We start from the raw sequence: 27,882 nt of genomic DNA, 5'->3' as shown, positions 1-27,882 counted from the left end.
GTGTGAAACACAGCCAGTTTTCTGTGACATTTGGTCACAGTATATGGCCATTGTGTACATATTGCTTCCTGATCTTTCAGACAGAGCCAACAGGCTTTTCATAAGTATTTCGTTTTGTTTAGACACAGGATATTGTTATATTGCCAAGATCAGCCCCACAACATTATATTAATATATAACTAAGGGTGGACTTACACTCAAGGTTTTCTAACTCAGTACATTGAAGACCAAGATTATATAAGCATATGAAACTTGAACATATTTCAACTGTACCCATTTGGCACTTATAGATTATATAAGCATGCAAAGTTTGAACATATTTTAGTTGTACCCATTTGGCATTTCTAGGTTGTTAGCTTTTTTGGCTTCAGATCTGGAATATGTGAGGGTAGGAATATGTAATGTTTGTCTATCTTCTCAGAGGCAGAAACTTTTTTATAAGATTTTGTAGCAAATGTAAGATTTATATGTCTAGAACTCAATAAATGCTTGTTGAATGCTAAGAAAATCTTTTTGGGTGGTCTATAAAGAAACTGCAGTAATGATATTCTCCAAGTTCAGAAGTCCAGATAGTTTCTACTACTATCAACCAATTTTCCTTCATAGTAACTATATTTATAAGCATGAATATATATGATTAAAATACTTTGCTATGTTAAACATTTCATATAAGTTGATATTAACAATTCATATTTTAGCAAGTGATAACATAAATCTTTTATTTGAAATATACATATATTCAATTAATTTATTAATAAATAATAAAATATAAGTCCATAAATAAACAAAAGGAGTCAATTTAAATGGTTCATTTTATTTTTTCATTATCATTTGACAGTTTCCGCACGCAGAAGTAACATGGTTTGGTAATTGTCGTCATGATCAACCTCATTCACGCTCCACCCTCTCCTCTTCACCCACTTCTTTTTACCAAATCCACCCTCTACTTTTCATGCTTTTTTGTTTATTTATTCGCTTCATTGTTGCAACTCACTGACTTTAATTAGGGTTACTTTCCTGTGCATAGATGAGGGGTCATTCGCTGAACCACAGGCAGCTTACTAATGGTATGCTTACTAATGGCACGCCTTAACATTCATTAATGCCACGAACAGGCGGGACCTTATGAATCTCTGCAGCATCTTGGATAGGTCTTGTCCAGGTAAACACGGCTGCTGAGAGTTCACAGGTACAGTGACTATGCTACATTTAGAAGTCAGCCCTTCATACAGTCCTTCCTATCTTCCAACTCTTACACTCTTTTTTTTTAATTCGATATACTTTTATTTACATTTCAAATGATTTCCCCTTTTCTGGACCCCCACTCCCCGAAAGTCCCATCAGCCCCCTTCCCTCCCCCTGTCCTCCCACCCTCCCCTTCCCACTTCCCCGTTCTGGTTTTGTCCTATACTGCTTCACTGAGTCTTTCCAGAACAAGGGGCCACTCCACCGTTCTTCTTGTACCTCATTTGATGTGTGAATTATGTTTTTGGTATTCCAGTTTTCTAGGTTAATATCCACTTATTAGTGAGTGCATACCATGATTCATCTTTTGAGTTTGGGTTACCTCACTTAGTATGATGTTCTCCAGCTCCATCCCTTTGCCTAAGAATTTCCTGAATTCATTGTTTCTAATGGCTGAATAGTACTCCATTGTGTAGATATACCACATTTTTTTGCATCCACTCTTTGTTGAGGGATACCTGGGTTCTTTCCAGCTTCTGGCAATTATAAATAGGGCTGCTATGAACATAGTGGAACATGTATCCTTATTACATGCTGGGGAATCCTCTGGGTATATGCCCAGGAGTGGTATAGCAGGATCTTCTGGAAGTGAGGTGCCCAGTTTTCTGAGGAACCGCCAGACTGATTTCCAGAGTGGTTGTACCAATTTGCAACCCCACCAGCAGTGGAGGAGTGTTCCTCTTTCTCCACATCCTCGCCAACATCTGCTGTCTCCTGAATTTTTAATCTTAGCCATTCTGACTGGTGTAAGGTGAAATCTTAGGGTTGTTTTGATTTGCGTTTCCCTAATGACTAATGAAGTTGAGCATTTTTTAAGATGCTTCTCCGCCATCCGAAGTTCTTCAGGTGAAAATTCTTTGTTTAACTCTGTACTCCATTTTTTAATAGGGTTATTGGGTTTTCTGGAGTCTAACTTCTTGAGTTCTTTATATATATTGGATATTAGCCCTCTATCTGATGTAGGGTTGGTGAAGATCCTTTCCCAGTCTGTTGGTTGACATTTTGTCCTTTTGACGGTGTCCTTTGCCTTACAGAAACTTTGTAATTTTATGAGATCCCATTTGTCAATTCTTGATATTAGAGCATAAGCTATTGGTGTTCTGTTTTCAACCCCTCTTCCACTGTGTTCCCAGAACCTTGAAGTGGGCAGTCTCACTTAGGTCTGAGAGCTCAATAGTCACATCAGTTTCTGCACTAACAACTGACAAATGCTGAGAGGCTTCTCTGACCAAAGCAGAGAGCAGCAATAATGTATGGGCATAAAAACAAATATTGAGAAAGAAATATGGCACTACGTGCAGTTAGCAAATCAGCAGCAAATCCATCTAGGGTCTATGAACTGCCTAGTCTTGGGCTTTTGATCTTTGTCATTTCATTTAGGGTGCCAAACAAGTACTCACATTTTGTATATGTTTCTCTTCATGTGCTGGATGAGTAGTTGACAAGATCAGTCATGAATTCTCTCCAGTGAAGAAGGCATCAGAACCAATCAGAAAGTGATTGGTCACACCATGACCCCATAACGGTCACAACGCCATAATACCCATGAGTGCTTCATGCCTGGCAGGTGGTTATGTAGCTCATAAGATTCATATCTAGATATGACTGATGACAACTTTTCTGACCCAGGAGCTTTCATAGCACCTTTGGGTACTAGACAGTAAGGTGGAAGTATGTAGGTCAGGTCCAGCCTGATTTCTCCATGTCCTGGAACATATGTGTGCCATTAGCGGCAGTGTCTCACCATCTTGTTCTTGTGGCCAGTCCAGAGCAATGGTAGCATCTAGTAATGTTAGGGAGACTTCTAGGACTTCCAGGTCCTTGACCAACAATTCGCCTCTGGCACTGGAGTTTTTATTTAATAACTCATGGGTTCTGTGAACACCATTATCCATTGCATCTTTTTCATCAGCAGGGGACTGTATTACTCATCCAGCACATGAAGAGAAACACATACAAAATGTGAGTACTTGTTTGGTACCCTAAGTGAAATGACAAAGCAATGTCTGACTACAGTGGATTAACCAAATCTAGTGGTCATCCAAGAACCACCTGAGCTGGGTGGGGTTTAATATGTTCTCACACGTGGATCCTGCTTGTTACATACAAGGACCAATTGACAGAGAGTTGGGATTGACAGACATTGGATGTACCTTTACTTCCTATCGGACCCCATTTTCTTAAGTCCCAATTTTCTCTTCCATATTCTTTTCTCTTATGATGACCGGCAAAGAAACTATTAATTTTCAGTAAGGAAAACCCCCATCTCTACCTATAGGTGACAATGCTCGTAATCTTTTTTTCTTTTATAGAAAATATTTTTTCTTATTATGGTTTCCTCTCCCTCTACATTTCCTAGTTCCTCTCCATTTCCTCTCCCATCCACATTTACCTCCTTTCTGTCTCTCATTAGAAAACAATTGGACTTCTAACATACGATGATAAAATGCAGTATAATATAATGAGATAAACCAAAAACAAACACATAGGAATGGGAGAAAATAAACTAACAGAAGGAAAAGGGCCCAGAAAAAGTCTCAAGAAACAGATATCATCACAGATACTCACTTTTTTGCATTATAGAACTCGGGGGAGTTCTATAAGAACACAAATCTAGAAGCCATGATAAGTATGGGGAGGGCTTACTTACAAGATAAAAATGAGAGAGAAAGAGAAAAAGAGAGAGAGAATGAATAAATAGCTGAATAAATGAATTAATAAAATTTAAAAATAAAAACAAAAAATAAGTTTAAAAGAAAAAGAAAGAAAGAAAAAAACAAGTCCTGGGACAAAGAGCCTCTAAGGATGCCATTGAGTTCATTTCTGTTGGCCATCTACTGCTGAACACACAGCCTATCTAAGGATAGTATGTTACCCCAGTGAGATTCTGTTGGAAAAAACTATTTTTTTCATTTGCAAGTGGTTTTCAGTTGGAGGTAGCTTCCAGGTTGGGGATGCAGGTACGTGTCCATTTCTTTTATCTCCAGGACCCTAACTAGCACAGACTTGTACAGACATGGTGCATTATGAGTTATATGTATCAGTCCTATTGTGACTGGATACCTTCGTGACCTCCATCTTTTCTGGTTTTTACACTCTTTCTGCTTCTTCTTCCTCAGAGTTTTTTGAGCTCAGAGGGGAAGGATTTGATGAAGAGCTTCCTTTAGGGCTGAGTGTTCCAAGGTTTCTTCTCACTCTGTGCATATTGTCTGACTCTGGGTTTCTGTATTTATTCCCATCTACTGCAAGAAGAAACTTCTCTTATGATGTCTGGGCAAGACACTGATCTATGAGTATAGCAGAATGTCATTAGGAGTCATTTTGTTGCTACATTTGTTTAGTAGAACAGTAGTATTCGGTTTTACCCCAGATGTCTAGGCTAGCTAATCTCAGTTTCTTGGTCACTGAAGCAGTGTTGGTTATGCTTCCTAACCATCTCATGGTCTCATCTCATGGAGTGAGCCTTAAATCAAATCATAGTTTGATTGGCTACTCCCTCAGGCTTTGTTCCACCATTGCACTAGCATACTTTGCAGGTAGGATACTATTATAGATTGAAAGGTTTGTAGCAGAGTTGAGTTTATCATTTTCTTTGGTAGAGTGCAGAGTAACATCCTCTACCAAGAATCTATTAGCCCTTAGGGGTAAAGGCTCTAGGATGGCACCAGCCTAACTGATCTGTGTTTTTGGTGAGTTGTGTAGGTTCTGTCTTTAGCAGACAGTTTGTGGAGCACAACCTTGGTAACAGCCTAAGTTGTTTGGGTAATCCCATAACATCCCTTTGGACAGCAACTCAATTAAATAAAACCCTTTTACCATACTGGAAGTTTCATTTGGTGACAAGAAATATCCATCTGGGGCTCAACCTCTCCCATTATTTGGGGATATCCTTTAGATTGCCTTCATATATGTATGTATAAGGAAGTGTCTAATGGGGCTGAATAAGGGTCCCATTCAAATGGCCCTTAATTTTAGCTGTTTTTCACCATATTCCCTCTCTTGTCCTCCTCCTATTTGATCCCCCCATTCCATCCTTGCCCTTGGTAATCCATAGATTTTCCCCCCCTTTTTAGGAAGATCTATATTTCTCCTCTGGTTTCTTACTCTATACCTAATCCTTGTGGTTCTATAAATTGTGGCATTTTAACAATGCTACATCTTGCTTAAGAAAGTTGCAGATACTTTAGCAGTTTGATACTATGCTGGTTTATTCACTTTCATTATTTTATGAAATAAACATGAGAATGATTAATAATATTTACTAAACCCCAAACAAGTGTTGAATGAATTCTATGCATTACAGTTATCATTTGACTCTCAAAACGAGTATTTGATATAATACTATTTCTTTCTCATATAATGTTGAGAAAACCAAGACACTAACTGCATTTAACATATGAAAAATTCACCTGAATCAATAAACACATCAATATTGTCTTCAGCCAACAGTTTGTGGAGAGAAACCTATAGGCTGGCAACAGCCCCAGTTGTTTGGGGATTCCCAAATGGAGATTCTAGATTTGAACCTGGCTAGAGAGTAGGCATCCTGTCAGTCCTTATTTCCTCTTTTGTTCCCTTCTTTCCTTTCTTCTTTCCTTCCTTATTGTACTAGGGATTAAACCTACATCCTTATACATACTGAGCACAATTTTTATGAAACCCATACCCCCATGAGAAGACATTCTTACCTATAACATTTTTCTACTTAAGCATCCTTTCTACAAGACAGAAAGGAGAAAGTCCCTTTTGGTTGGTCTCTGGGTCTCTGCTTCTCTGTTATTTTCTCAGTGGGTGTGGTCAGCAATTCTCAAAGCTCATTCTGGACTCTTATACTTAGCAGTGGACTTCCTGTCTTTAGTATTTTAAATAAAATACACATCTGTCTTTCCATATGAAAATGCAAAATTTTATAGATGCAGTGTGGTCTAATTTACATAATGAAATATTCAAATACCTTTCTGCATTTTTGGTTGCCCAACTGCCTTCTGCCTTCTAACTATACCTCCCTTTCTACAGCACTTTCAGATAAAGGCAGTATTACCCTGTTCTCTTGAAGGTTAATTGTACCTACTTCATTGACTATTGGATATTGAGTGGTAAAGGTGCTCAGTACATGAAGTGCCTTCTGCATGTTGTTGAAATAAAAGAAATATTTAATTTCTTCCTTGTTTATTTCTTCTAACTTAAATGTAGATGTTAAAATGGGAACTTTGAGGTCATTTTAGAATATGTAGGATGGAGAAGAGACGAGATAGTAAATAAGGAAGAGTTGGTCTTATAAAGATGCCACATAAACATATGCTACTTCTCACCACTGATTTGTTACCTAAGAGAGTGTAATAGATTTTCTTATTTGGGTCCAACAAGATTGTTTAGTTTGTAAAAACATGAGTCACTTGACTTGATTGATCTCCAGGATTGAAGGAAGAAACCAACTCCCACAAATTACACTGTTCTCACATGGCCAACATGAGATACTTATGTCCAGTATACACACACACACACACACACACACACACACACACACACACACACACACACACTCAAGACAGAATTAATAAACTTGCAATAAAAAGGTGTTTAGGGAGCTGTTGTTTTGGATTTATTTTATCAGTTGAATGAACAGTCATAGTGTAGGTTTGATAATCAGTGCTTCTATCCATCATTTTCTATCCCATAGTTATTAGGATGAAGAAATTGGTTGGCTAAACACTACAATCAAATCACTTATTGTTTCAGAGTTTTATCAAGAATGACAGTGTATATTCAACTATTTTTTTCCTGGAAGAAGAAAGAAATTATCAGAAAGCAGTGATCATAGCTCACTTTCTATGCATAGAAAACTACTCCCACCCCCACCCTTAGATACTAACAAACACATCAAAAGTAAAAGAAAAAAAATGGTTGCCCGTAAAACTTTCTTCCTGGTATCAATGTATTCTAGTTTTGTTATTTTGTTTTTAAATTTTCACATGCAATCACACTCAAACACATATACACTACCTCCTGAAAATAAGTCTCTCAAAGTACAGGCAGTCACCTGCACCCTATAGGAAAAGAAAAATCCCCAAATCAGGCCACAGAATCACACTAGTCCCTGAGCTTGCCCAAGATTGGGCCACAGAATTCCACCAATCCAGGCCACCCTGGAAAGGTCCACCCACAATAAACCCTACATAAAGCCTGCATCCTGCTCAGTTCTTTAATGCTTCTTGCTCAAGCAGAGGTAGCCATCTTCTGCGTCCTTCCCAATAAATATGTGATGTTTGTTGTGCAGCAAGACTTTGAGGTATTCCTTAGCTCCCTACTGTCTGAACACCTTTCCCTTCAGAGCTGCACCACTTGCACTGGGAAACTTTTCCCCTCAGAGCTTTAACACTTACACTGAGTCATTTAGTGTTGTGCCTGTGCACGTGTTTAGAGATGACCATTTGGGATGTGATAACCTATCAAAGACATATTTCCTAGAGAAGACTGATTCTCTCTCAGCGGTTTAGGTCTTGGGGTTGTGAAACTTTCCATTATCAGTAATGGCATGCTCACCAGTGTCGTCAATATACAGGTATTGTTTAAGCAACCATAGTGTTGAGATTTAATAAGTGCAACTTCCCTGTCATTTATAGAAGACACTATAAGCAGGTATCCTTGTACTCTGGATCTTATAATCTTTCTTCTTCCTCTTACACAATGTCTCCGAGCCTTAAGTATAAAGAGTGTAATGTAGATGTACCACCTAAGGCTAGGCATACCATAGTCACGTATGTTCTGTACTTTGAAAAGGCATTGCTATCTGTAATAGTTCTCATCTGCTGCATGATGAAACATGTTTGATGAAGATTGAGATATTTATTATCTCTTTCTTTTTTAAAAAATTGGATGTTTATTTACATTTCAAATGTTATCCCCTTTCCCTGTTTCCCCCTTCCCGGAAACCTCTATCCCATCCTTCCTCCCTCTGCTTCTATGAGGGTGTTCCTCCACTCACCATACTCCCACCTCTCCTCCCTCACTTCACATACTCTGGGGCATGTATTAAGCCTTAATAGGACCAAGGAACTCTTCTGCCATTGGTGCCTGACAAGGCGATCCTCCAGTACAAATGCAGCTGGAACCATGTGGACTCCTTGGTTGATGGCTTAGTTCCTGGGAGCTTTGGGGGGTCTGGTTGTTTGATATTGTTGTGAAGATTGAGATATTCACTCATAGTAGGGATAATGATAAGAATTTATACCATAGTTAGAAATTATATTACCATAGGAAAATAGCAATAGTAGATTCTCCTCTAGAGTCTGACCTCTCTGTTCACAGGTAGTAAGCTAGATTTATAGCATGAATTTAGGCATTGAATTTAGCATTTAGGCATGAATTTCTTCCAGTTGAGTGGGTATTACATTGAACCAGAGAACTATTGGTTACCTCCAAGGTAAAGGTATCACTGTTGCACCATAGGGAATATCTTGCCAGGTCAGTTATTGTTGTAATTTACAGGTTTTACAATTATATGGATGTTTTAGTTATTGTTGTATTACTGTGAAGAAAACCATTACCAAGGTACCTCTTAGAAAAGAAAGCATTTAACTGGGACTTGCTTACAAATTTAGGGGGCTGTGTTGGAGTTCAGGAACTTGGCACACAAACCATACTTACACCAATCTCAGTTAAACCAGAATAATTTATTGAACAAACACCACTGTACTGGCTGGTTTTATGTGTCAACTTGACACAAGCTGGAATTATCACAGAGAAAGGAGCTTCAGTTGGGGAAGTGCCTCCATGAGATCCAGCTGTGGGGCATTTTCTCAATTAGTGATCAAGAGAGGAGGGCCCCTGTGGGTGGTACCATCCCTGGGCTGGTGGTCTTGGGTTCCATAAGAGAGCAGGCTGAGCAAGCCAGGAGAAGCAAGCCAGTAAGAAACATCCCTCCATGGCCTCTGCATCAGCTCCTGCTTCCTGACCTGCTTGAGCTCCAGTCCTGACTTCCTTTAGTGATGAACATCTATGTAGAAATATAGGCTGAAAAAACACTTTCCTTCCCAACTTGCTTCTTGGTCGTGATTGTGCAGGAATAGAAACCCTGACTAAGACAACCATAATACTGGAGGACTGCAAAAAGGACTTGGAAACCTTATTGAGGTACTAGTATGCTCTCAAAGTAGACTTCTTATAGGAAAAAAAAAACAGGTTTAAAAGTTTAAAGGGGAAGAAGGGAAGCAACTGGCTTAGTAGGCAAGGTATTATCAGCTAAATTTAAGCTGATTGGTCCTGAGAAAGGTGTGGTGATGGATGAGTGGTAAACAAGATAATTTCAGAATATTGAGATAACAGAGTATGAATATTATAATCAAACTTTTTGGCTTATTAGTAGCATTCTTCAGTGTCAGTCACAAAAAAAACAAAACAAAAAACAAAAACCACAGTGAGCTCATATGTCAGTGCAGGAAGGGCTTCTCAGTGGTCAGCTCTGACTCAAGCCATTTCAGACATGACATTTCATCCTGACCTCTGATTTTACAGATCCTATATAAAGCTTTGTGGAATTTTTTAACACTAGCAAATCTCATAACATTCAGAACCTCAGAAACCTCTGAACAATCAAAAGATACAGAACAAAACAGTATGGTCAGCATGTCCCCAAGTCAAGTCATTTCTCCGTGTCAGAGAGTGGCAGACATGTTACAGCAGCAATATGAAATAGCTGGCAGGCATAGAACAAAATTGCTACAGCTATTCTGAGGGTGTGTGTGTGTGTGTGTGTGTGTGTGTGACAGACTATAGCAGGTTGGTCCATGATCATCATGGAAGGAGGTATGGTGCTATATCAGTAACTTAGACCTTTACAGCCTGAAGACTCAGGGAGAGAAAAAGACAGACAGAAACAGAGAAACTGAGAGACAGAGAGAGGAAGAGGGAGAAGGAGAGGGAAAGAGAGAGAGAGAGAGAGAGAGAGAGAGAGAGAGAGAGAGAGAGAGAGAGAGAGAGAGAGAGAGAGAGACTGGATTAAGTATAAGCTGTTAAAACTCAAAACCCACTCCCAGTGACTTTCTTCACTCTTCCTCTAACACAGCCACAAGTAATTCTTCCCAAGCTATAATTGATTTTATTTCTATTGATGTGATGAGATGATAGCTGTATCCAAAGGTGTGCAGATACACAGCTTGGGCCAAGCCCAGAGCATTTACTTCCCTGTTCTAATTATCCCAAGTTATCCCAAGGCCTAGGCCTGGAAGCTTCCTGCCTCTACACAGTCTAATCTTCCAAGCTGACTGATTCAATCTGGCCACTCTCAGCTTCTGACTGAATTGCTCTTCCTGGCCTGGTACTAACTTTGGGAATATATTCTAATCTTCTGGCTCCTTCTCCTTCTCTGGATCATTCTGTCTTTACCTGTGTCTATCTTGTTCTCTCTGTAACTTGTCACTATAAAACTGTCCCAGTAAACCTGCCAAACCAACCACCCTCTGCTCTTAAGTAGCCTCTCTTTCCTGTGCTGTTCTCATATGAATTGGGCATATCTTATCAGTGACTAAGTCTGTGAAATCTTTCCCTGATTTGTCACTTTGTCTCTCCCTCAATTAGACATCACTTTCAATCATTGGTGCTTTCCTCTAAAATGAACCGTATCTTCATTGTTCGGGGTTAAAAGTGTCTACTATTGGCACGTCTGTATTCTAATTGGATTACACTGTAATCAAGGCTTGCCTGAATTCCAGCCAGATTGCACAGACCTAGGTCTCTGTATGTGATTCCTTGCCAGAGCTGCCGTGTGGCTGGATTAAAGTTCCTCTAAACCAAACATTTCAGCTCCCTGATGTCTAACCACACAAATACAGTTTATAAGAGCCACTCTCACTTTAACTACACAGTAAGATTACTGATTTATCTTCTTCTTAGGCAACTTGCACACTATCTTCTGAAACTATCAGATACAGTCCTTAGGGTGTAGGTTTCCAGATCAGTGCCAGTTCCCTTCCTCCATGTTCTGTGTTTAAATTATGTGATTTCTTAATCAATAGGATCTTACTCTCAAGTTTTAGGAGGCAACCAAGGACAGTGGCAAAATTTTATATTGTTCTTCAAGACTCCCCTGACCAACTAATAGGTTGAAGTGAGGGTTATTATGCTTCTCACTGCAATTTTGTTAGACAGTCATACTGTGTAGTATAATTCCATTAAATATACATATACATTGATGTATAAAGACCTTGAACTTTGGACTTTTAACACTGTTGAGACTGCTATAGACTATGGGGACTTTTGAAGTTGGACTAAATGTATTTTGCATTATGCTATGTTTAGGTATGGCCCCCAGAGACTCATGTGTGAACAAGCCTATGGGGGCCAGGGAGTGGAATGTGATGGTTTGTACTTGCTTGTCCCAGGGAGTGGCACTCTTGGAAGGTGTGGCCTTGTTGGAGGAAGTGTGTCACTGTGGGGATGGGCTTGGAGATCTTCCTCCTAGATTCCCGAGGATGCCCAGTCTGTTCCTGGCTTCCTTTGGATAAAGCTGTAGAACCCTCAGCTCCTACTGCACCATGCCTGTCTAGATGCTGCCATGCTTCTGCCTTGATGATAATGGACTGAACCTCTGAACCTGTAAGCCAGCCCCAAGTAAATGTTGTCTTTTATAAAACTTTCATTGGTCATGGTGTCTGTTCACACAGTTAAACCCTAACTAATACAGAAGTTGGTGCTATTATATGTAACAATTCTTTAGATTCTTTAGTAGGACCAAAGAGCAGGTTGATTCTTCATTTTCTTTATATAAATTTCTTGCTTTTATTCTTAAATTATATTTTTGTGTATGGGTGTTTTTGCCTGCATCTATATCTGTGAATCCCATGTGTGCCCTGGTGCTCACAAAATAAAAAAAAAAAATGGTGTCAAATCCTCCAGAACTGAAGTTAAAGATTTTTGTGAGTTCTCAGAAAGAACCTGAGTTTTGTGCGAGAGCATTTATTTATTACTTCTAATTGTTGTACCATCTCTCCAAACCCCCAATTTCTTGCCTTAAAGAACAAGTAAAAATTTGTACAGACATATATTGTTTTAAGTAAGTTTATTAAATAATCCATTTTCTTATGGTCTTTTTAAGTTTCCTTAGTGTTATTTATCTTTTTTCCCTTTTCCTTCTCCTGTATAAAGAACCTTCCCCACCTCTATATATTAATGTTTCCCTGTTTTCTACTTTGACTTTTTCCTTGTATATTTGTGTGTCTTCCATTTCTAGCTTTCAACAATGTTAAGGTTTTTGTTTGATAGTTTGTTTTTTTTTAAGAAAAATGATTTTTTTGTTTTTGTTTCTATCTGCCATTTATCTATCACCTATCTATCTGTCTGTCTATCTATCTATCATCATCTGTCTGTGTCTGTCTGTCTGCCTGTCTGTTATCTATCTGTATTATATCTGACTTTATATTCAGAATTAGATGGTATTAGTCTTCCTTGATAGAAACTTTAATAAGAGTAAATAATGACAGTGCCTCCATATTCTACCTATCTGCTCAATTTGGTATGAAATTTTTCTTATTGTGAAAAAAATTTTGATAGAATATGGAGAAAGAGAGTTCTTTTATGAAAGGGCAATTTACCATTTAGTATATGATTTAAAATTTTGATGTATATTTTTCAGCTAGGTGTTTCAGTCTAGCCCTTAATTCCAGCTACAGTTGAAGCTATAGCAAACAACCAAACAACCAAAACAACAACAACAACAACAATAACAACAACAACAACAACAACAACAAAACACTGTAACTTTAAAGATAACCTGAACTGAATGATAGGACTCTGTTTCATAAAAATGGATTTTTAATTTCTAACAAATTTCAACATCAAGTTTAAAAAGTTAACATTCTTCCAAAGATAGAGAAATTCTGTTTATCTGATGAGAAAACTATCTTACAAGAAAACATTAGTTTTGTACAACAAAAATTAAATTATTAAGTAATCATGCCCTTGGTTTATTTTAGATTTTTCTTTTTGTTTTTTTTGAGACAGGGGTTTTCTGTGTAGCCCTGACTGTCCTGGAACTCACCTTTTAGACCTGGCTAGCCTCAAACTCAGAACTCTGCCTGCCTCTGCCTCCAGAGTGCTGGGATTAAAGGCATGTACAACCACTGCCCAGCAATTGGTTTATTTTAGATTTAATCACTGAAAAATATTTATAAAACAGAACTTAGGAACTACCTACCTAAGTAGGTAACTCATAATGAATATTGTATCTTATGAAATTACATATATCTATATATATTCATATATTTGTAAACATATATATACTATATCCATATCTATATACACATGTACATGTGTGTGTGTGTGTGTGTGTGTGTGTGTATGTATTGCTTTGTTTGTTTCTTAAAACAAGTTCCTGCTCTCTATCTCAGTCAGGTTTGCCTTCTTCATCTGGAATCACAGGTGTGTATCACCACACTTGACTTAGTGCTTCTTGTATTGCCGGCACATTAGGCCTTTAATCATCTCTTCTTTGTGTTAAAACAAAAACAAACAAACAAACAACTTTAGTGAATCGGAATATAAAAGAAGGTAAATCAAACTTTAAAAAGAATGGGAAAGACCAATACATTTTACAACATCTACCAAGTTTTTCAGTGCTGTACATTTCCAACTAAAGGTAGCAAGCTCGCGTTATCATTGCCTTTCTGGGGGTCTGATGTGAATGGCTAGTCTTTTTAAAACAAAATCCAAATATTCCATAACTAGTATTAGATGGATAAAGCAATAGTTTTCAAGAAGTTAAAAATATCACTCTAACATACTCATAAAATGTGTGCCTGGAGAGGTTTAACTCTAACTGAGAGAGTGAGTCAGCTGTTGAAGCCAGCTCAGCATTGAGGTTGACGCAGGTCATATTCTCAGCACTGAGCCACAGCCTCACAGAGAGGGAGCAGACTCTTTTGTTCTCTTCCCAGTTTATCAGGGAAAGATAAATCCTATGACTCTCTTCTTTGTGACCTAGGTTTTACTTCTTCTCACACTAAGAAATGTCTTGTAATGCTTCGATCTCCAAAACATAGTTTTCTTTTTCTTTTTCCTGGTATGATACAAAGAACTGATTTTGAAAGTAAAAACTGGTACAATATATTTGTTTTTCTTTCTCATTATAATTGAGAAATTGTTTCCAAATTTTTTTTTTAGCATTTTAAGAACTCCCTTTATGTACCTGCTTCATTCCTCTTGGACTAAACCATACCATGTAGCAATCATACCATTTTTATTCTTATGTTCATATATAAAGATTTTGGTAATTGTAAAAAAAAATCTTTTTTCTTTTAATTAAAACTATATTTTCACGATTATTATTTTCTAACATTCAATAAAATTGAGTCTCAAAACCAAAGAATGACAAAAACTTTTCTTACCTTCCCTGAGTGTATAAACTTCATGTTTTGGCATCAACAGTAAAATGTCTGTAGAGCAGTCAACCTTCCTAGTGCTGTGACCCTTTAATTCAGTTCATTTTGTGGTGAACCCACAACTACAAAATTATTTTCATTGCTCCTACATAACTAATTTTGCTACTGTTGTGAGTTGTAATGTTAATGTCTGATATGCAGTATATCTGAAAAAGGTTAATGCAATTCTATCAGTCATGACCCACAGGTTGAGAACCCCAGAAGCAGAGGAAGAATTCAGTTATTGATGAGATATTGTATTCGTAATTTACTAGGTGGTTTTCCATTATTTTAATGCTCCTTTACTATAGGAATTTTGCTGTTTATTGATAAATTAGTTAAATTTTTTATTGCTACCCGTCAAAAAGAAGTTTTAAGGAGGAAATCTCTATTTTAGTGGAATACATGGGAAGGCATGGCAACAGTGATGACTGTGGGTGCCCAGTTAGCTTTCTCACTATAAAAACAAATTCCCCTGGGACCAACCTCACACAACAGTGCTCCCTACATTCATGGAGAGTGCCCTCAAAAGTACACCAAGAAGTGTGTCTCCTAAATAATTCCAGACCCTCCAAGTTGACAATGAAAGATAACATCCCAACTTGCAAAGAAAACTATGGCTGACTTGAGATGGAAAGTTATTCTTAACATGTCTTTTGAACTTCCTTTCTAGATACTTAGGCATACATATTTCTGAAATGCAGGATACCATCATATTGTACAAGTCAAAGAGAGCTTCATATTTATAAAAGATGTGGTTTAGGTAGCTACACAGTGAGCTAGCTTCCTACAGTGCCATTCAGAAGCACCAAACTGAAAAATCTCCAGTGGTTTAACAACTTTCCTTTTGAGAATAGACAATGGATTGTTGTCTCCTTTAAAGGTTTTAAAGTCTCTACACTGAAGAGTTAACATCATTGTTTTCTATGTAATCTTAAGGGCTAAAAGATTTTATGTGCCTATCCTGTAGAAACATAAATGATTCTTCACAAAATGAAAGATGTTTTAGCAGTGAGAATTACTAAAAAAAAAACAAGTCACATTTAATTAATACCTGTTCATAAATCTTAAAAAAAAAAATGAGATTTTCTCAGAATGCGTTCAGAGATAGTTTGAACAACCGCTCAGGAGAGCTGCTGTCTAGTTCATAACGTGAGGTTGTGTCTGAGTTCCAGGCTCATGCAAGAGATGTAAAGATTCAACAGATTTTTAGGTTCACTTTCATTCTATAGCTAACTTTAGGCTATATAACTCTGTGGTCATTATAAAGGTAGATTCTGTGCCTTAGTGTAGACAGCTTCCCTCAAATAAATGAACTATGGGTGACTATATTCTTTTGTTCTTTTTTTTTTTGATAAAGAATTTGCTAGCAAATCAACTCAATGATTAAAATCTTTAGAAGGAAACAACATTCAAAAGGGGTTAAAGGAAGCAGCTTAAGTCTGGAGATACAAGCATGTCTGGAGATAAATTATCCTCGTAAGCCAGCTTTAAATAATGGAGGGTCCTCAGGAACTTTATGTGGAAGATGATTATTAGGTCATTTCTGAGTCCATTGGAAACGCGTTCAAAAGTGGTAGAATATACCACAGATATTTGTCATCTTGCTCATAGAGAATACTGGCCGAGGCTAAGCTCTACAGCTAAAACTCACAAAGTTCATCCAGGCATTTAGCATGCTCATGGCTATGTAGATTCAGTAACTCATAGCATCCCAGGTCAACTGTGCCCAAGAACTTGTCCAGTACAACTCAGAAGAGAATAATGTAGGAACCAGAATCTTACTGTAATAGCTTGCAGTTAGAACTATGACTGTCAAGTTGATTAGAATGTATATCCAAGTGCTGGTACCATCATTAGAATCAAATAGTTATGTTTAACAATACCAATAAACTCTCTGTGTATGAGGTTTTTTTGCTTATTCTTGAACCACTTGAGACGACCTCTGGATCCCTGTTTGGCTGTGGTCATATGCTTCGATCTAGTACTCACTAAATGCTTCTGTATAGTGATGGCCCCATTCATTTTGTTATTTGAGTGCACACTACAATGATACAAGTTTACAAGTAAAATGAATGATAAAAACTTAAGGAAAAGAAACCCACACAAAATACTAGTTTCTGTTATTTAATACAGTGAACCTGGCCTTCAAAAATACTGGTAAAAACTTTTAAAAACTTTACTCTTGATTTCTGTTCAATAATTCATAAGCATAATAGGCAATTAAGTACTTTAATGGTAATAACTTTAGGGAAATCTACAGCATGGTAAAGCTTTACTTACAGAAAGCTTTGTACAGTGCACCTGAAGCCCTGGAGAACCAACACGAGTATTATATTCATATTAAGTGGGAGGTAAAGAACAGCTTTATAACTTTAGGTATATAGTAGCTTTACTTAGCATCTAAGTTATAAAACATAGGCAGGCTTTTAAAAGTAAAAACACATATATGATACCAACTCCTTACTTAAAAAACAATGAGCCAACTCCTAAGGCACTTTATTATTATTTGTCGTGTCATTCTATTGCTTGACAATTGGGTAAAATGTAGGGATATTTGATCAGCAATAGTATGAAGAGATGAGGAATTACGCATCTGTCCCATTGTCATAGAATAGAAAAGGCTTTAGGGCTACATAGGAGAAATATTCATCTCATATAGGGATTCCCACCCTTTACCCCATCTCTTTGCTCTGGCAATTGTTAACATAAAGATCTTAAAGATTACATCAGTAATAATGAGTATGTGCAGAACATTATAGTACAATATTAATAATTAGTTTAATCTAATAGACTTTGCCATTTAAGACACTGAATTATTTCTCCTCAAGAGTAAAACTCTCATGATTGAATTTTTATCACTTAGAGTAGTTGTAAATTTCAGCTCTCTCTTGCTCTCTTTTATTGAAAATAGATTTTTTTGTCTTCAAATATATTCCAACCACATTATCCCCTTTCTTGTCTCTTCCCAGCTCCCATCCTAACTCCCCTCTCCCCATGATCTATTCTCTGTGTAATTCCCTTCAGAAAAGAGCAGGCCTATAAGAGGCAACACTGAAACAGGACAAAGCAAGATAAAAGACAAGGTAAAAAGTCCTTATATGGAACCTAAGCAAGGCAACCCACAAGGAGAAAAGAGTCCCAAGATCAGGATAAAGTCAGAGACACGTTGTTAAATTACTTCTCCCCCCCCCCCCCACCTCTCTCTCCTTTCTTTCAGTTCTTTCCAGTCCATAAGTACTTTCATTGATTTTGTTTGTTCAGATTTTATTTCTTTTGAAATACAGTATCAGTATGTAGCCTTGGCTGGTCTGGAACTTGTTATGTTGCCAGGGATGGTTCCTGCCCTTCAAAAGTACTGAGAGTGACATGGCAAAGAATGAAGGCCAAAGGTTGATGATTTCTGGTCTTATAACTCTCTCTTACCGTTCTGCTGATGGCCTCTGGAAATTTAACTTCTCTTGCTATTCTGTGGCCAAAAGTCACTGGTTGCTGGCAGTTAACTTCTGCATATAAGATGCAGGGGATTAAGTAAAGAAGCTAACTATTTGAATGTTGGGAATTGATTTTAATGCTTTGTCTTATTTTGGCTCCCCAAAAGCCATGCTTCCTGACCTGAGAGTCCCTGCCCCCAGCTGGCTTCAATTGATAATAAAGAATGGTCATACAGCCATTGGCTGGGCAATGATGCATGACTCAGAGGGAGAAGGATCAGATTTAAGAGCTACAAGAGAGGAAGCCTCCAGCAGTGTAGGTGGAAAGGGAATACAGACCTATGGGGGAAGGCCCCCTAGAAGGTAGCAGGGTAGCAGAGATGAAATATAGAGTTTGGAAGGTGTTAAGCCAGGAATACTGGAGGGAAATGTATGTTAGCCGAGGGGAAGACTAGAACATCATTAGTCATTAGGGAAATGCAAATCAAAACAACCCTAAGATTTCACCTCACACCAGTCAGAATGGCTAAGGTTAAAAACTCAGGAGACATCAGGTGTTGGCAAGGATGTAGAGAAAGAGGAACACTCCTTCACTGTTGGTGGGATTGCAAGATGGTGCAACCACTTTGGAAATCAGTCTGGCAGTTCCTCAGAAATCTGGGCATGACACTTCCAGAGGAACCTGCTATACCACTCCTGGGCATATACCCAGAGGATTCCCTGGCATGCAATAAAGACACATGCTCCACTATGTTCATAGCAGCCCTGAAACTGGAAAGAACCCAAGTGTTCCTCAACGGAGGAATAGATACAAAAAATGTGGTATATTTACACAATGGAGTACTATTCAGCCATTAGAAACAATGAATTCATGAAATTCTTAGACAAATGAATGGATCTGGAGAACATCATACTAAGTGAAGCAACCCAGTCTCAAAAGATCAATCATGGTATGCACTCACTGATAAGTGGATATTAGCCTAGAAATGTGGAATACCCAAGACATAATCCACATATTAATTGATGTCCAAGAGGAACGGAGGAGTGGTCCCTGGTTCAGGAAAGACTCAGTGCAGCAGTATAGGGGAATACCAGAACAGGGAAGTAGGAAGGGTTGGATGGGGGAATAGAGGGAGGGAAGAGGGCTTATGGGACTTTAGGGGAGTGGGGAGCCAGAAAAGGGGAAAACATTTGAAATGTAAATAAAAAATATTATTGAATAAAAAAAGAAATGCTGATTGATATATATATATTTTTTTTTTCTTCAAGGCATATCAAAATTAAGCCTGCATGTGTGTGTCTTTTATTTGTGAGGGCTCTGGCAGGTGGCTGGAAATGTGACCTGCTGGGAGCATGAAACAGTTTAACTAGTTCACTGCTACACTTGGGCCCCTTTTTCTCTTGTTCAAGGGTCCTTTGATGACCAGGCCAGAGGCTTGGAGTTCATTAACTCTTCATGAATCAGAGAGAAAAGAAAAGAGTGAGGAAAAAAAAAACAGAGAGTCACACATACTGGATAAAGTTGAAGAAAGTCACACTGTCATTTTATTGTGGTTCTTAGTTTTTATAGTTTCTCAGGATAATTAATCACATGGGTTTCTAAGCATTTTTACATTCCATAAGTTCACATAAGTTTAAAGCAATAATTCATGTCATAGATTAATAAAGTTTAAGGAGTTACAGCAGAATTGTTCACATGTATTTCAATTAAGACTAGTATCTCACAAAACATTATCTGTTACTAGCCCCCATGAGTTCTTTATCAGTTTAAAGCAATAATTTTTATGTCACAAGTTAGCCTAGTTTTGTCAGGAGACAAATCATTAACATTGTTTCTTTTTAGTTTTGAAGTTTTGTATAAATAAACTAGTCAATATTTTACTTTCTGTCTTTGTACCTAAAATAAACTGTCCATTTCCAGTTCATGATCTTTAGTTACCAGATAATGGTCTCACACCTAACATAGAAGGAATGTTTTCCATGATTGTAAATTTGTCTCAAATCTGCTTTCTTACCCTAGTGCAATTAATCCATGATACAGGAAGATTTACAGAACTCTGTTTACAGCTTTTATTTTATAGGGGGCAGGAAATTACCTGTATAAATTTAGGAATTCTATAAAATCATAATCAGGAATTATGAAACCATCCACTTGTCTATACAACATTACTCCATGAGAATATATCTTCATGTTGATCTGCAGAAAATCTGCCCAATAGAGCAGGCTAAATGACTATGTAATAGTGACAGGAAAGCCATATCAGTTGAACAAAGTAATCCTGTGATAAAGTTTCTAAGGACCCTGAAACTCAGAGCTCACCCATCATAGTCCATGCAAAATGGTGGGCCATGTCCAGAAAATTCACTTGTATGCTTTAGCCTTTCCTAGATGACTTTTGACACTATGTGGAACAGGCTGACTTCAAGCTGACAGAAATATGCCTACCTTTGCCTCCTGAGTGCTGAGAGTAAAGCTGTGTGTCACCACACCTAGCCCCAAATACAGATTTTCAAAGCCTCACCTACATACACTTCGATGTCTTGCATACTCTTATTTTTAGGCTTGACTTCTTAGATAATATTTTAACTCCTAGCTAATGAGAAGAAGCCCATCTTCTTCACATCCATAGAGATCTCCCTCAGATTCTTTTGAGTGCAGTCATCGTTAATTTTATTACTTTTTTGAGTGACATGTGGGATGAGCAAAACATGAATTGAAAGATCAGTTCTCATTAACAGTCGTGGTCTTGCTCTACTGCTAGTTAAGCATCAGGCTTATGCCCATGTGCCCAGTGATCCCAACACTGCATTTGAACAGCATGTTCATCTAGTTTTAGGTATATTCTTTAGATGGTGGAGAAGAATTTGTCTTGGTCTTGAGTAGATAGGAACATCTTTTGATAGAATCCCTGGCATGCAAATGTCTATCCCAGCTCCTTCCTGTTCCTTTAAGCTTGATTCAAGTGGTGAACTATACAGAAAAGCTGAACAGTTCTCTCTAATGGTATCTTTAATGCTTTATCAACCACAATGTCAGGGATATGATTCCAATATAATAATTTCATATATAGAGGCTTCCTTTATGTGCAGGCTATTTACTGATAATATATACTATGCCTGAGCAGAGAATCATCAACATATTTATAAGGAGCAAAGATGTCTATTGGAATGGCTCTCTAGACATTGTCACATACTAGCTTATATACCACAGGCAATTACTAGCCACTATATTGTAAAAGTAAGGCTTCCTAACTCATCCCTGTTTATTACAAATCTTCATAAGATTGTCACTGTAAAGTCCAGCATAGAGAGCTGCCAAATATTAAGGAAAGTAACAGCCTTGCCTGGTGGTGCATACCTGGATTCCCAGTGAGTCAAGAGGCCAAGGATGCATGTTTTAGTTGCTTAGGCAACTTTGTGAGACCTTGTGTCATAATAAAAAGTGGAAAAGAGATGGCAATGTAGCCCAGTTGTGTAACCTAAGGACATAGGTTCAACCCCTTTTACCTAATATAGAAAACCATAAAGAGAAATCACATTGAAGAACCATCTACCAGGTACATTCTTTAGAGTATTCAGAAGGCAGCGAGACAATCTAACATGTGTTTATCAATTTCATAGTAAATATGCTGATAAAAATTATAACTCACATAGACCCTTGACTAGGAGGACATGCTCATATAAAAAATCACATGAATTTCTAAAACTTATCATTTCAGTAAATATTAGTAATGAAAATATTTACTAGAGATCTAGTAATGGGACAGAAAGTATATAATAGCTGTGTGGGTAGAACAGTGGGAGAGTTTGTACATTTTTTAAAAAAGATAAATTTATTTATTATATGTAAGTACACTGCAGCTGTCTTCAGTCATTCAAGAAGAGGGTGTCAGATTTTGTTACTGATGGTTGTAAGCCACCATGTGGTTGCTGGGATTTGAACTCAGGACCTTTGGAAGAGCAGTCAGTGCTCTTAACCATTGAGGCATCTTTCTAGCCTAAGTTTGTACATTTAATTAACATGTTTTACTGTGAAATCATAGTAAATCCCCAAAATGTACACTATGTCAATAATAAAACAATTATGTACCAAATCAAGCTATGATGACAGTCCCTAATGGTCTATCAGGTAATGTGTACAAAGTGGCATTAGAGCACAGGAGGAAATGAGCATTTCTTTAGGTTGCATATAAGGAAGTTTTGAGGATGAGTGTTAGTTGAATATTTAGGGTTGGTTGAACTTAGACAGGTCTATGAAGAGGTAAAGGGATGAAGGACATGGCATAGTTTGTAGTATAGTGTATTTGAGCACAGAGAAGAAAACCTCTAGACAATGGGACTTTCTCTTTCCTGGCTGCCACATAGTTTTTAGCTTTGAGGAGAAATGGAAGGAAAAAAAAGTCTATTGAACCAATTGTTTCAGCTGTTCCTATGTGATCATCGCATTGCTTATATGGATTGTCAAGCGAGGAATGAGCTCATAAAAGGATATTAATGTGTCCTTTCTATTGAACAAAGTAGCATTACAGAAAAGGTATTTCAAAGGCACATGGCTCTTTCATGACCGCCTTCAGGGGCAATGTTTGATGAGTGAAAACAGGCTGCTTTGTTCCAGTCTGCTCTGATGTTTGGCATTATCCTGAATACATATGCTATGACTTAGAAAGAATCAGTCTGTAAAGATTTAATAGATTCGAGACTTGCATATTCAAAATATATGTATCCTAGTTAAAATGGAATGAATACTACTTGAATATGTATGTCTATATATAAGCAAACATATTTCAGACACACATATCAGTAAAAGTCTAAAAACCAATCACACATACATGCTTATTCTGAGAATTTGAAAGTTGCCTATTTTTAAAACTCATCATTATATTAAAACTCAGGAAAACATATTTTAGGAGGTGTTATATTGCTAAGAGCAAAATATGGGAAACTTGCCTGTTTCAGAAATCTACAGGTAGCTACATGCCCTTCTTACCTGTCACTGACACAATTTCTTAATTTTGACGACCCTTGAGCAGTCTTCCAAGTACAGCACAGGTGAGGTTGAGGATATTGTGTGACTGGTAGGGTGTTTGTCTCACAAGCACAAGGCCCTTGGGTGGATCTCTAATACCATGTAAGCTGGGTGTGGCAGCACAAGATGTAATTCAGACACCTGGGAAGCTGGAAGCAGGAAAACCAGAAGTCTGTCGACTTCTTGGGCTGCAACATGAATTAAAGAGCAGCCTGGACTACGTAAGACATTTTCTTTTTTTCTTTTTCTTTTTTGTATATATATATATATTTTCTATATTCTTTGTTTACATTCCAAATGATTTCCCCTTTCCCAGTTCCCCCCTCCCCATATGTCCCATAAACCTTTCTTCTCTCCATCCCATCTCCACTCACCTCCCTCCCTTTTCTCTGTCCTGATACTCTCCTCCAATGCTGGATCAAGCCTTTCCATGACCAGGGACCTCTCCTTACTTCTTCATGGGAGTCATTTGTTATGCTAATTGTGCCTTGGGTATTCAGAGCTTCTGGGCTAATTAATATCCACTTATCAGAGATTGCATTCCATGTGTATTCTTTTGTGATTGGGTTAACTCACTTAGGATGATATTTTCCAGATTCAACCATTTGCCTAACAATTTGGTGAATTCATTGTTTTTAATTGCTGAGTAGTATTCCATTGTGTAAATATACCACATTTTCTGTATCCATTCCTCCACTGAGGGACATCTGGGTTCTTTCCAGCTTCTGGCTATTATAAATAAGGCTGCTATGAATATAATGGAGCATGTGTCTTTATTGCATGGCGGGGAATCCTTTGGGTATATGCCCAGGAGAGGTATAGCAGGGTCCTCCGGAAGTGTCATGTCCAGTTTTCTGAGGAACTGCCAGACTGATTTCCAAAGTGGTTGCACCACCTTATAATCCCACCAGCAGTGGAGGAGTGTTCCTCTTTCTCCACATCCTTGCCAACACCTGCTGTCTCCTGAGTTTTTAACCTTAGCCATCCTGACTGGTGTGAGCTGAAATCTCAGGGTTGTTTTGATTTGCATTTCCCTAATGACTAATGATGTTGAGCATTTCTTAAGGTGCTTCTCGGCCATCTGAATTTCTTCAGGTGAAAATTCTTTGTTTAGATCTGTACCCCATTTTTAATAGGGTTATTTGGTTCCCTGGGGTCTAACTTCTTGAGTTCTTTGTATATATTGGATATTAGTCCTCTATCAGATGTAGGGTTGAAGATTTTTTCCCCCAATTTGTTGGTTGCCATTTTGTCCTTTTGACAGTGTCCTTTGCCTTACAGAAACTTTGTAGTTTTATGAGGTCCCATTTGTCAATTCTTGATCTTAGAGCATAAGCTATTGGTGTTCTGTTCAGGAACTTTTCCCCTGTGCCTATGTCCTCAAGGGTTTCCCCTATTTTCTTTTCTATTAGTTTCAGTGTGCTCGGTTTTACTGGAGGTCAAGGAGAAAAGTAGAGGGAGTGAGTGGGGAACGGAGGAAAGGAGAGATGGAGGGAGGGAGGGAGGGAGGGAGGGAGGGAGGGAGGGAGGGAGGGAGGGAGGAAGAGAGAGAGAATAGTGAATAGTGACTTTCCTATTTTGTTAAAACCAACAAGGTGGTCACATGTTAAAGAATTTTCTGTATTACCATTCGCATGATGTTCTTACTCTGATAATAAGTGAATTTCATTTTATTATTAAGTAGAGAGATAGTTGCTTAAAGAGAGACCAGATACTTTCATGTGGTACCTAAAACTCATAATTTTGTTGTCATAAAACTCTCTGGCTTCTTGCCCCTACAAATGGATATACAACTTTGCACAAATTTATCTTTTGAATTTCGCATTCCTTTGAACCCTTGAAAGGAGATGGCATTCCCAGCCAGTCAGTCGGCTATAAATCGTATTGAAGAGTAGACGCTCATTGTACTGAAATTAAGTTCAACACTTTCACCTAAAAGGTGTTCAATTATATTATGTCCTATTTCATATGATTAAGAAAAATTTTTCCTTAACAAATATTGCAATTCCTTTCACTGCCCCTCTCCACCTCAGTGGCACAAGGTTTTCTGTGGGAGGGTGGCACATTTTACTTTAACCTCTATTTAAACAATCCCCAAACAGAGGCTATTTCAGTTGTGTACTTGCAGCCCAGACCAATGCTTTACAAACTTTAATGTGCTTATTAACCATCTAGGGATCTTGTTAGAAATGCAGGCTCTGATTCAGCAAGTCTGACCGAGAGATTCTAACAAGCTCCCAGGTGACATGGTGGACTAGAGTTTGGGTAGTTAATGTCTAGAGTACAAATGACCTCTTATTAAGTTGGCATTTGTTCCCAGACCCTGATAACTGGAAATGTAGATTCCCTAACTTTAAAGTTACTTCACACAATTGTTTTGTTCAGTGTAAAGTTAATTTAAAAAATTGTGTAATTTTAACTCTGTCTATCCCTTTTTTAAAAATTTTCTATATTCTATGTTTACATTCCAAATGATTTTCCCTTTCCCAGTTTCTCCCTCCCCATAAGTTCCCTAAGCCTTCTTCCCTCTGCCCATTCTCCTATCAACCGCCTCCTATTTCTCTGTCTTGGTACTCCCCTACAATTCTGGAACAAGCCTTTTCAGAATTCGGGACCTCTCCTTCCTTCTTCTTGGGAGTCATTTGATATGTGAATTGTGTCTTGGGAATTCAGAGCTTCTGGGCTAATTAATATCTACTTATTAGTGATTGCATTCCATGTGTATTCTTTTGTGATTGGGTTAACTCACTTAGGATGATATATTCCAGATCCAACCATTTGCCTAAGAATTTCATGAATTCATTGTTTTTAATTTCTGAGTAGTATTCCATTGTGTAAATATACCACATTTTCTCTATCCATTCCTCCATTGAGGGATATCTGGGTTCTTTACAGCTTCTGACTATTATAAATAGGGCTGTGGAACATGTGTCCTTATTGCATGCTGGGGAATCCTCTGGGTATATGCCCAGGAGTTATTGCAGGGTCCTCCGGAAGTGTTATGCCCAGTTTTCTGAGGAACAGCCAGACTGATTTCCAATGTTGTTGTACCAGCTTGCAATCCCACCAGCAGGGGAGGAGTGTTCCTCTTTCTCCACATCCTTGTCCACACCTACTGTCTCCTGAGTTTTTAATGATAGCCATTCTAACTGGTGTAAGGTGAAATCTCAGGGTTGTTTTGATTTGCATTTCCCTAATGACTAACCACTTCCCCTCTGTAACTATCCAGCTTTGGCCTAATAAACTGCTGAAAGTTTCCAGAAGTTTCTTTTTGCATTTTTGTGCCTTCCCCATGCTGTTCTCTCTGCCCATCCTTGCATCATGTGACTCATCCTTTGAAGCCCACATTGGCTGCAGTCTCCTCTGGATTCCTTCTCATCTTTTTCCCACGGAAACAAATTGCCTCTGAAACTTTACAACACTCTGCATTTCATATACTACATCTTCTTCATGTTCTTTTGAAATGGTCTATCTACCTGTTCACTCTTTGAAGGACTGGGCTTCTGTGGATAAAGACTACATATATTATTCCTAAAACATACTACCAATCACGAGGCCTAACATATTCAGTTTACTGACTGAATGAAAGGTTGTGTTGTAATCATACACAAATATAATGTCATATATTTGTCCCAGTGAACCTTGAACTTGAATTGAGAGTAATAAAAAATAACCTCATGAACAGTTAAATACGGGATGATATAATAGTAGTGGTATAAACTGTTGTTATGTGATTTATCATAGCAAATATGTGTTCTGAGGTCACTGACAGAAAGTATTGCCGTGTTTTAAAAAATTATTTATTTTATTCTTCAATTTATTTCATAAAGTGCTTGAAACTGGCAACTCCATGTAATAAGGTTAATGAAAGTGCAGGAACATAAGTAGTTAAGAGAAGTAGAATGAGTAATCAAAAGGGGCTGTGGCTCAGATACTAAAAGCTCAAGGACCAGACGAGCTACTCTTCAAGACTGATGTTCTCTGCACAGGCTGTTAGCAGCACCCCTGCCCTCTGGCCTTTTTTGTTAATATTAGGATAAGAATATCATGCGAACGCTAACACAGAAAATTGCTCTTTAACATGTGACTACCATTTTGTTTGTAACCAGAAAAGTCACTATTCACCATAATCTCTCTGTCTTTGTCTCTTTCTGTCTCTGTCTCTCTCTGTATGATAGACATCTGTTTTCTTAGGCTGTCTAGGGGTGGCCGTGCCTCTATGTAAATTGTCCCTGTGCACATCAAGACCCTTCAGATTTCTTTGATTGTGTCACAGCATGTTCCCTGTTGAATCACAGATACAATCAGAGAGTTTTGAACTGGGTGAAATTCCAGCTCTAGAAATGTTTACCAAAACCGTGAATGTTGTGAAAGGGTTATAATTATCTTGCCATATATCAGACCAGAATCTGTGAGGATGCTAAAAAAGAAAGGGAAATAGAGAATTTATTTTCAAAAGAGAAAAATTCAGAGAGCCCACAAAGCTAGCATTGTGTCCTTGTAACCCTACATTTAATTTGGTCAAGAAACCTTGAGCCCGGTGGAGGGAGGGACGGGTTGTTGTCCTGTTTGATGGCCTGAAGTTGTGTAACGTCCCTTACATCAGTTATAAGCTACTGTTCACTTGTGACACAATTGTATTTCAGAAAAGGTGCCATGAGATCTCTTTAGACTAGAGCCGCTGTCCAGAACTATAGCCACTCATTTTTATGGAGCTCATAGTTTGATTGTTCCCCTGCCTGTTCTCCTTGCATTAGCAGATACA

At 38.0% G+C, this 27,882-nt stretch overlaps 1 protein-coding gene across 2 annotated transcripts in view; it reads left to right on the top strand.

The window, feature by feature from the left end:
• The window catches only part of Themis (thymocyte selection associated), a 223,532-nt gene that overhangs the window by 25,166 nt on the left and 170,484 nt on the right, over window positions 1-27,882 (top strand). The gene's annotated exons all lie outside the window — the stretch shown is intronic.

Source organism: Apodemus sylvaticus, chromosome 23 (assembly GCF_947179515.1).
Source record: "Apodemus sylvaticus chromosome 23, mApoSyl1.1, whole genome shotgun sequence".
In the NCBI taxonomy this organism is placed as follows: domain Eukaryota; kingdom Metazoa; phylum Chordata; class Mammalia; order Rodentia; family Muridae; genus Apodemus; species Apodemus sylvaticus.
This window is presented reverse-complemented; position numbering and strand designations above follow the sequence as displayed.